This window comes from Platichthys flesus, unplaced genomic scaffold (assembly GCF_949316205.1).
Source record: "Platichthys flesus unplaced genomic scaffold, fPlaFle2.1 scaffold_43, whole genome shotgun sequence".
Classification (NCBI taxonomy): Eukaryota; Metazoa; Chordata; class Actinopteri; order Pleuronectiformes; family Pleuronectidae; genus Platichthys; species Platichthys flesus.
Window position 1 is genome coordinate 71608 of NW_026910026.1, and position 10072 is coordinate 81679.

Here is a 10072-nt window from a genome sequence, read left to right on the forward strand (position 1 = left end):
AATTACCTGGTGTGGCAATGTATAGTGGTAAGCTGAATGGGGAGGAGGTGGAGGAGGGTCCTGCGGGACTATCGTCGGGGAGTGAAGGTGTGCTGGGTCCCCGAATGGCACCGGTGGGAGGTGGACTTCCGAGGAGGAGTGGTGGTAGGGAGGTCTCAGATACGGTTTCAATGGCATTGTTAGCCTTTAATTGCCCGCTCATCATGTTTGATGACCCTCCCGTTGTGGTTACCGGGGCTCCTCGCTGTTCCTTTGCGCCATTCCGGGGACCAGCAACACCTGTGGGTGTAGAAGGGGAAGAGGAAATAGTGTCATGGTTAATTGTGGAGACATTTGAGTTATTCTGGGTGTTTAATGATATGGATTGGAGTTCTAGGGTATTGTTGTGTGTGTCCGGTAATTGATGGATTTGGGCTTCTATTTGTTGTGTCCGTTTTGTAATGGTAGTCGGTGTGTCGGAGGTACTGGAGCTTAGAGGTAGTCGTGTGGTAAGGGAGTTCCGTCTAGTCACTGCCGGTACGATAGGGGAGAGTTTGGGGTATAGTTTTAAGATAGCTCCTGTCTCCTGGGAGACCGGTTCGGGTCCCCAGGAGACTACTTTCTTGCCCCTCACTGTGGGAGGGGTGGAGGTGTTTGGGTCTGGAGGGGTTAGTCTGGAAGTCGGTAGTACAGGTACAGGTGCCCTCGGGGTTTGTCGAGGGCCCTTGTAGTGGTTAGGGTTAGGGTTAGGGTTAGGGTAAGGGTTAGGGTAAGGGTTAGGGTTAGGGTTAGGGTTAGGGTTAGGGTTAGGGTAAGGGTTAGGGTTAGGGTGGGTCGGTAGTCCATTCAGTATTCTACGTCGTGGTTTGGGTATGGGGTGGTCAGGTAGTGTCGGTTGTAGGGGGGGCCTGGTTTGGGGTACAGGAAGTGTCATCTGTCTGCTGGTCTGATATGGGCGGTCCTGTCTCAATCGTTGGGGTTGAGGTTGTATGCCATCCAGTGTTGTCTGGCACTGGGTGGGGGTGGGGAGAAGTGGTGTCCGGGCCTGTGGAATTAAATAAGGTTGAATTGTAGGGGGTAACTTACTGCTGACTGGTAGTGGTGGGAATTCGTCTTCATCCGATAGTTCCGGGATGGTGGAGAGGGAGCCCTCCAACCTGGTCTTTGTTGTGGTAGAAGGTTTATTATTGTTATTGCTGTTGTTATGTTGCCTATGCCTGTTCAAAATACCTTCTGTTGTTGTTATGGTATCTGGCCGGAGTCTCTGGCCATAACGTTTCCTCGCCCATCCAGAAGCTATTTGAAAGGCTATGGGGTTGTGTGCTGTATGACCGAGGGTATGTATTGTATTTGTGTAATGTTCCTGTAGTATCACCATGTTAGTTCTCATCCAGTTGTCTGTATTGTTTCGAACCTTATGACGTGTGGTGTCTGATGGTGTAGCCGGTTTGATGAAGTCTGTTAATCTGGTTACTTGGCGCATCATCCCGGGTGGGAAAGTGTTGCTAGAAATTGCATAGTCTGTTACCTGTTTGTGGTGTACAGCCTGTATTAGCTGGAATATTTGTTTTGACGCCGTTCGGGTTGCCGGGTCTGGTGCCTGATGTAAAGTGTATGTGGGTGTTGTGTCCATGCCTGTTATCCTGCGTGGTTTGCCATGCTTGCATAATGATGCTAAGTGCGTGCCTACAGACATCAGGGGTTGTGGGGATGTGTTTGTGTGTGCATGTGTGAGCTGTGGTCTGTGTCCTAAACCACTCGACGGTACGGGCTTCACTCTGTTAAAAGACATTTTGGAAAATCACTGGAGGGAGCTCTTACCCTGATGTTTAGTAGGTGGAGATCTCCCTGGACCCGTAGATGGCGTGGTAGCTTGATAGCTTGTGCCTAGGCCTCGCCTAGCTGGAGCTGGGCTGTTGTTTGGGCTGTGGTCCAGTAGGGTGAGGTTTGGGTGCCTTGGTGTCCTGTTGCCACGTGGGTCTCTCTGGTGGTGTAGGTGGAGGTCTCCTAGGTCCCGTAGTACTCTGCTGACTGCTTGTTCCTGGGTCCCCCCTAGGTGGAGCTGGGGTGGCGTTTTTAAGGCAGTAGTCCAGAAGGATGTGGTTTCAGGTGCCTTTGGTGTCCCGCAGCCAGGTGGGTCACCTAATAACAGAAGGGAACTCCGAAAAAAACGTCTCAGTGCAGAGAAGAGCGAGAGGGAGATTTCCAGATAGTTAGTTTTTTTTAAAAAAAATTTTTTTATCCAGAAACGATTAAAAAGAAAATATAAAAATATGTCTCTGATGTGGGTCCTCGTCCCGGCCGGGAGGAGGAACCCAAGAAAAGAGGTTTGTAATCTTAAGTGCAAAAAAGGAAAAAACCGTCCTTTTTGTTTGTTTGAGGCCAGAGTCTACTGTTGGAAAACAGGAGGACGGCCTAGGTAGTGTTTCCTCAGGTGTTTAAAACTGTTAGTTTTTAGAACAAACAAGACCCCATCTGGTCCAGGCCAGGCTGCTTTAAAACCAGAGTTTTTAGAGAGGGAGTCAACTGTTTAAAAAAAAAAAAAACCCGGGGAAAGGCCTAGGCCGATAACTATCAGATGTTTTCCACAAACATTTGTAGCCTCAGTTTGAAAAAACAAGGCTCCCACTGGTTTAGAGCCAGGCTGCTTTAAAACCAGAGTTTTTTTAAAAAAACAAAGGAGTCAAATGTTTTAAGACTTAACCAGGCCTATAGTAGCAGCCCCCCAGGACAATCCAAAAATACTAACTTTAATAATTATAAACAAATTTAAAATAGTTTAAAAGCAAGGTTGCTTAAAACCAGAGTTTTTAAAAGATCAAAAAGTCGAAGCTGACGTACCGTTAAGTAGTGTTAAAATCCTGACGTTTCGCAGGGATTCTGCTTCTTCAGAGGATTGTGTAATAGGACTAACAGCTCGGGTGGTTATAAAGTGTTGGAGGAAGGGAAGTGTGCCCCTCCCCCAAGGCTCAAGCCACCAATCAGTAAATGTATGTGTGGGTGGATCTGATGTGATAGGGCTAGGAGGGTCGGCCATTTTGTAGGGTTTCCCTCCAGTATTTTTGAATTTTGGAGGGAAAGTTGTTGTCCCTGTCGATTGGTTCCCTTAGGGGGCGGTGGCTGGACGGTTTTAGAGAGAAAACTCTGTATTCTGGTTGAATGTTTAAGACCATCTGTGGCCTACCAGGATAGCTCCCGGTCTCTCATGTGGAGGACCCGGGTTCAACCCCCCTAAAAACTCCCCCATTAGAGCTAAAAAATGCCCAGACCCCTGTATTTAGACTGGTTGGGGGATTATTCTTTAGGTTTTTGTATGTACAGTAGTTCTTACATTTATTTTTAAGTAGTTTTAAAACGGATTGTGTGTCCAGATCAATGGCACGGGCTGGGTTAGGGTTGGGTTTGGGTTTGGATTCAGGGTTCATGATTATGATTTGTTTGCACTGGCCTATTGATCTGTTGAGTAGTGGTGACAAGGTTGGAAGAGCTCCGCTCCCTCTAACGGGGGACCAGGGTATGATCCCCAGGCAGAGCACGTCTGCAAGGACCACGGGACAGAGAAAGGGTAAATAAAGTTGCTGCCTGGGTTGGAGTAATAATGGGCGTCATTCTGTCTGAATAATTTATGGAAGGACAAATAAATAAAAGTAAAATAAAAGACTAGGTGGACGCGGTTAGGGATTAATTTTAACTATGAAAGTGATTTTATTTAATACTGTAATATCATATATTAGTGAATAGAATAGAAAATGGGGATTTATGAAACCAAAAATGTAAAATGAATAGTAGCGTAGTGGCAGAGATGACGCCCCTGGTCCAAAGAACCCTTGATCGATTCCCCCCGAGGCATGTGTGTTAAAGTGGTGCCTTGGGGGGCCTGAGTGGACCCAGGCAGCATGGGTAGCCATAGAGGGGAGAAAAACCAAAAAAAGGGGGGGGGAAAAACGAACGGGGGAGCTGAGAAGGAAGACTACATGAGCGAGAACTTTGAACGGATTGTCGGGTGGGTGTCCTATGAGTATGATTAGTTATCGTTGAGGCCTGCTGGCGTGATTGTGCCTAACTTAAAAATCCATAATTTTTCGGCCCTCTTTCTCTGCCCAATGGTCCAATGGTCTTCAGATTCCAGACCGGAAATTATGAGGTTATTGACGGAGTGGAGCTGAAAGTGGTTAATGAGGGGGGTGGTCAACTTGCCTTCCCCAATGTTATATATGTGTTGTTTTAGTCGGGTGAGTATGGAATGTTTTGTTTCGCCGATATAATGTTTATTGCAGGTGGTGCATGTAATGATGTAAATGACGTTGGTGGTGTGGAGTGTAAATGTGCCTAATGTGGGAAATGCTGTATTGCTGTGAAGGTTTGAGATAAATTTTCTGTTCTTATAGTGTGTGTGGTATTGGGTTTGTGTTGGTGGTTTGTTATCTGAATATTTAGACCGTATTAGTAAACTGTGGAGGTTTTTGTTTTTCCTGTACGCTGATATGGTGATGTGATTTTTGAAAGCCGGCTGTAGGGTTTGAGTATGGATGAAGTTCTGTTTGATGATGTTATGTAGTCCTTTGATTTTGTGTGAGAAGGTAGATATGAATGGTACCGGGACCTGGGGTGGAGCAATACGGGGAATGGAACGAGTAGGAGCGAGAGACGCCAAAGTGCTGGTCTTGATTTGGCGGAGGAAGCGTTTAGAATAGCCCCTAGATCTGAGACTAAAAAACAGGATGGAAATGGAAGAATGCAGGTCTATTACACGGGATGATATTCTATAAAAACGGATGATTTGTGATTTAATAATGCCTTTAAATGTATGTTTCGGATGGTAGCTAGTTTTATGAAGAAGGGCGTGTGTGTCTGTTGTTTTAAAGTAAACCTTGGTAAGTAGTTTTGAGTATGACAAATTATTTGACCGGTCAAAAAAAACAGTTGTATCTAAAAAATTAACTTGTAATGGATCTATGATGTACTTAACCTTAATGGACGGGTGGTGGCTATTCAATGTGTCAATGAAATCAGAAAATAAAGAAATGTCGTGTTGCCATATTCCAAAAATGTCATCTAAGAATCTGAGGTAGGTGAGGGGTTTATGGGTGCACTTGGCTAATGCCTCTCGCTCCCACTCGCTCAGGTAAATATTAGCGTATGACGGGGCGTATCGTTGGCCCATGGCTGTTCCGGGTTAGGGTTAGGGTTAGGGTTAGGGTTAGGGTTAGGGTTAGGGTTAGGGTTAGGGTTAGGGTTAGGGTTAGGGTTAGGGTTAGGGTTAGGGTTGGGGTTGGGGTTGGGTTAGGGTTAGGGTTAGGGTTAGGGTTAGGGTTAGGGTTAGGGTTAGGGTTAGGGTTAGGGTTAGGGTTAGGGTTAGGGTTAGGGTTAGGGTTAGGGTTAGGGTTAGGGTTAGGGTTAGGGTTAGGGTTAGGGTTAGGGTTAGGGTTAGGGTTAGGGTTAGGGTTAGGGTTAGGGTTAGGGTTAGGGTTAGGGTTAGGGTTAGGGTTAGGGTTAGGGTTAGGGTTAGGGTTAGGGTTAGGGTTAGGGTTAGGGTTAGGGTTAGGGTTAGGGTTAGGGTTAGGGTTAGGGTTAGGGTTAGGGTTAGGGTTAGGGTTAGGGTTAGGGTTAGGGTTAGGGTTAGGGTTAGGGTTAGGGTTAGGGTTAGGGTTAGGGTTAGGGTTAGGGTTAGGGTTAGGGTTAGGGTTAGGGTTAGGGTTAGGGTTAGGGTTAGGGTTAGGGTTAGGGTTAGGGTTAGGGTTAGGGTTAGGGTTAGGGTTAGGGTTAGGGTTAGGGTTAGGGTTAGGGTTAGGGTTAGGGTTAGGGTTAGGGTTAGGGTTAGGGTTAGGGTTAGGGTTAGGGTTAGGGTTAGGGTTAGGGTTAGGGTTAGGGTTAGGGTTAGGGTTAGGGTTAGGGTTAGGGTTAGGGTTAGGGTTAGGGTTAGGGTTAGGGTTAGGGTTAGGGTTAGGGTTAGGGTTAGGGTTAGGGTTAGGGTTAGGGTTAGGGTTAGGGTTAGGGTTAGGGTTAGGGTTAGGGTTAGGGTTAGGGTTAGGGTTAGGGTTAGGGTTAGGGTTAGGGTTAGGGTTAGGGTTAGGGTTAGGGTTAGGGTTAGGGTTAGGGTTAGGGTTAGGGTTAGGGTTAGGGTTAGGGTTAGGGTTAGGGTTAGGGTTAGGGTTAGGGTTAGGGTTAGGGTTAGGGTTAGGGTTAGGGTTAGGGTTAGGGTTAGGGTTAGGGTTAGGGTTAGGGTTAGGGTTAGGGTTAGGGTTAGGGTTAGGGTTAGGGTTAGGGTTAGGGTTAGGGTTAGGGTTAGGGTTAGGGTTAGGGTTAGGGTTAGGGTTAGGGTTAGGGTTAGGGTTAGGGTTAGGGTTAGGGTTAGGGTTAGGGTTAGGGTTAGGGTTAGGGTTAGGGTTAGGGTTAGGGTTAGGGTTAGGGTTAGGGTTAGGGTTAGGGTTAGGGTTAGGGTTAGGGTTAGGGTTAGGGTTAGGGTTAGGGTTAGGGTTAGGGTTAGGGTTAGGGTTAGGGTTAGGGTTAGGGTTAGGGTTAGGGTTAGGGTTAGGGTTAGGGTTAGGGTTAGGGTTAGGGTTAGGGTTAGGGTTAGGGTTAGGGTTAGGGTTAGGGTTAGGGTTAGGGTTAGGGTTAGGGTTAGGGTTAGGGTTAGGGTTAGGGTTAGGGTTAGGGTTAGGGTTAGGGTTAGGGTTAGGGTTAGGGTTAGGGTTAGGGTTAGGGTTAGGGTTAGGGTTAGGGTTAGGGTTAGGGTTAGGGTTAGGGTTAGGGTTAGGGTTAGGGTTAGGGTTAGGGTTAGGGTTAGGGTTAGGGTTAGGGTTAGGGTTAGGGTTAGGGTTAGGGTTAGGGTTAGGGTTAGGGTTAGGGTTAGGGTTAGGGTTAGGGTTAGGGTTAGGGTTAGGGTTAGGGTTAGGGTTAGGGTTAGGGTTAGGGTTAGGGTTAGGGTTAGGGTTAGGGTTAGGGTTAGGGTTAGGGTTAGGGTTAGGGTTAGGGTTAGGGTTAGGGTTAGGGTTAGGGTTAGGGTTAGGGTTAGGGTTAGGGTTAGGGTTAGGGTTAGGGTTAGGGTTAGGGTTAGGGTTAGGGTTAGGGTTAGGGTTAGGGTTAGGGTTAGGGTTAGGGTTAGGGTTAGGGTTAGGGTTAGGGTTAGGGTTAGGGTTAGGGTTAGGGTTAGGGTTAGGGTTAGGGTTAGGGTTAGGGTTAGGGTTAGGGTTAGGGTTAGGGTTAGGGTTAGGGTTAGGGTTAGGGTTAGGGTTAGGGTTAGGGTTAGGGTTAGGGTTAGGGTTAGGGTTAGGGTTAGGGTTAGGGTTAGGGTTAGGGTTAGGGTTAGGGTTAGGGTTAGGGTTAGGGTTAGGGTTAGGGTTAGGGTTAGGGTTAGGGTTAGGGTTAGGGTTAGGGTTAGGGTTAGGGTTAGGGTTAGGGTTAGGGTTAGGGTTAGGGTTAGGGTTAGGGTTAGGGTTAGGGTTAGGGTTAGGGTTAGGGTTAGGGTTAGGGTTAGGGTTAGGGTTAGGGTTAGGGTTAGGGTTAGGGTTAGGGTTAGGGTTAGGGTTAGGGTTAGGGTTAGGGTTAGGGTTAGGGTTAGGGTTAGGGTTAGGGTTAGGGTTAGGGTTAGGGTTAGGGTTAGGGTTAGGGTTAGGGTTAGGGTTAGGGTTAGGGTTAGGGTTAGGGTTAGGGTTAGGGTTAGGGTTAGGGTTAGGGTTAGGGTTAGGGTTAGGGTTAGGGTTAGGGTTAGGGTTAGGGTTAGGGTTAGGGTTAGGGTTAGGGTTAGGGTTAGGGTTAGGGTTAGGGTTAGGGTTAGGGTTAGGGTTAGGGTTAGGGTTAGGGTTAGGGTTAGGGTTAGGGTTAGGGTTAGGGTTAGGGTTAGGGTTAGGGTTAGGGTTAGGGTTAGGGTTAGGGTTAGGGTTAGGGTTAGGGTTAGGGTTAGGGTTAGGGTTAGGGTTAGGGTTAGGGTTAGGGTTAGGGTTAGGGTTAGGGTTAGGGTTAGGGTTAGGGTTAGGGTTAGGGTTAGGGTTAGGGTTAGGGTTAGGGTTAGGGTTAGGGTTAGGGTTAGGGTTAGGGTTAGGGTTAGGGTTAGGGTTAGGGTTAGGGTTAGGGTTAGGGTTAGGGTTAGGGTTAGGGTTAGGGTTAGGGTTAGGGTTAGGGTTAGGGTTAGGGTTAGGGTTAGGGTTAGGGTTAGGGTTAGGGTTAGGGTTAGGGTTAGGGTTAGGGTTAGGGTTAGGGTTAGGGTTAGGGTTAGGGTTAGGGTTAGGGTTAGGGTTAGGGTTAGGGTTAGGGTTAGGGTTAGGGTTAGGGTTAGGGTTAGGGTTAGGGTTAGGGTTAGGGTTAGGGTTAGGGTTAGGGTTAGGGTTAGGGTTAGGGTTAGGGTTAGGGTTAGGGTTAGGGTTAGGGTTAGGGTTAGGGTTAGGGTTAGGGTTAGGGTTAGGGTTAGGGTTAGGGTTAGGGTTAGGGTTAGGGTTAGGGTTAGGGTTAGGGTTAGGGTTAGGGTTAGGGTTAGGGTTAGGGTTAGGGTTAGGGTTAGGGTTAGGGTTAGGGTTAGGGTTAGGGTTAGGGTTAGGGTTAGGGTTAGGGTTAGGGTTAGGGTTAGGGTTAGGGTTAGGGTTAGGGTTAGGGTTAGGGTTAGGGTTAGGGTTAGGGTTAGGGTTAGGGTTAGGGTTAGGGTTAGGGTTAGGGTTAGGGTTAGGGTTAGGGTTAGGGTTAGGGTTAGGGTTAGGGTTAGGGTTAGGGTTAGGGTTAGGGTTAGGGTTAGGGTTAGGGTTAGGGTTAGGGTTAGGGTTAGGGTTAGGGTTAGGGTTAGGGTTAGGGTTAGGGTTAGGGTTAGGGTTAGGGTTAGGGTTAGGGTTAGGGTTAGGGTTAGGGTTAGGGTTAGGGTTAGGGTTAGGGTTAGGGTTAGGGTTAGGGTTAGGGTTAGGGTTAGGGTTAGGGTTAGGGTTAGGGTTAGGGTTAGGGTTAGGGTTAGGGTTAGGGTTAGGGTTAGGGTTAGGGTTAGGGTTAGGGTTAGGGTTAGGGTTAGGGTTAGGGTTAGGGTTAGGGTTAGGGTTAGGGTTAGGGTTAGGGTTAGGGTTAGGGTTAGGGTTAGGGTTAGGGTTAGGGTTAGGGTTAGGGTTAGGGTTAGGGTTAGGGTTAGGGTTAGGGTTAGGGTTAGGGTTAGGGTTAGGGTTAGGGTTAGGGTTAGGGTTAGGGTTAGGGTTAGGGTTAGGGTTAGGGTTAGGGTTAGGGTTAGGGTTAGGGTTAGGGTTAGGGTTAGGGTTAGGGTTAGGGTTAGGGTTAGGGTTAGGGTTAGGGTTAGGGTTAGGGTTAGGGTTAGGGTTAGGGTTAGGGTTAGGGTTAGGGTTAGGGTTAGGGTTAGGGTTAGGGTTAGGGTTAGGGTTAGGGTTAGGGTTAGGGTTAGGGTTAGGGTTAGGGTTAGGGTTAGGGTTAGGGTTAGGGTTAGGGTTAGGGTTAGGGTTAGGGTTAGGGTTAGGGTTAGGGTTAGGGTTAGGGTTAGGGTTAGGGTTAGGGTTAGGGTTAGGGTTAGGGTTAGGGTTAGGGTTAGGGTTAGGGTTAGGGTTAGGGTTAGGGTTAGGGTTAGGGTTAGGGTTAGGGTTAGGGTTAGGGTTAGGGTTAGGGTTAGGGTTAGGGTTAGGGTTAGGGTTAGGGTTAGGGTTAGGGTTAGGGTTAGGGTTAGGGTTAGGGTTAGGGTTAGGGTTAGGGTTAGGGTTAGGGTTAGGGTTAGGGTTAGGGTTAGGGTTAGGGTTAGGGTTAGGGTTAGGGTTAGGGTTAGGGTTAGGGTTAGGGTTAGGGTTAGGGTTAGGGTTAGGGTTAGGGTTAGGGTTAGGGTTAGGGTTAGGGTTAGGGTTAGGGTTAGGGTTAGGGTTAGGGTTAGGGTTAGGGTTAGGGTTAGGGTTAGGGTTAGGGTTAGGGTTAGGGTTAGGGTTAGGGTTAGGGTTAGGGTTAGGGTTAGGGTTAGGGTTAGGGTTAGGGTTAGGGTTAGGGTTAGGGTTAGGGTTAGGGTTAGGGTTAGGGTTAGGGTTAGGGTTAGGGTTAGGGTTAGGGTTAGGGTTAGGGTTAGGGTTAGGGTTAGGGTTAGGGTTAGGGTTAGGGTTAGGGTTAGGGTTAGGGTTAGGGTTAGGGTTAG

The 10072-nt window shown here is 48.0% G+C and overlaps 1 long non-coding RNA gene across 1 annotated transcript; it reads right to left on the reverse strand.

Moving 5' to 3' along the window:
- Window positions 1–12: 12 nt before the first annotated feature.
- Window positions 13–2365, reverse strand: LOC133950585 (uncharacterized). The gene is made up of 3 exons (XR_009920385.1): window positions 1801–2365; window positions 1066–1141; window positions 13–279 (listed from the first exon to the last, which is right to left on the reverse strand). It is a non-coding gene; the product is annotated as an uncharacterized LOC133950585 (long non-coding RNA).
- Between the last annotated feature and the right edge of the window lie 7707 nt (window positions 2366–10072).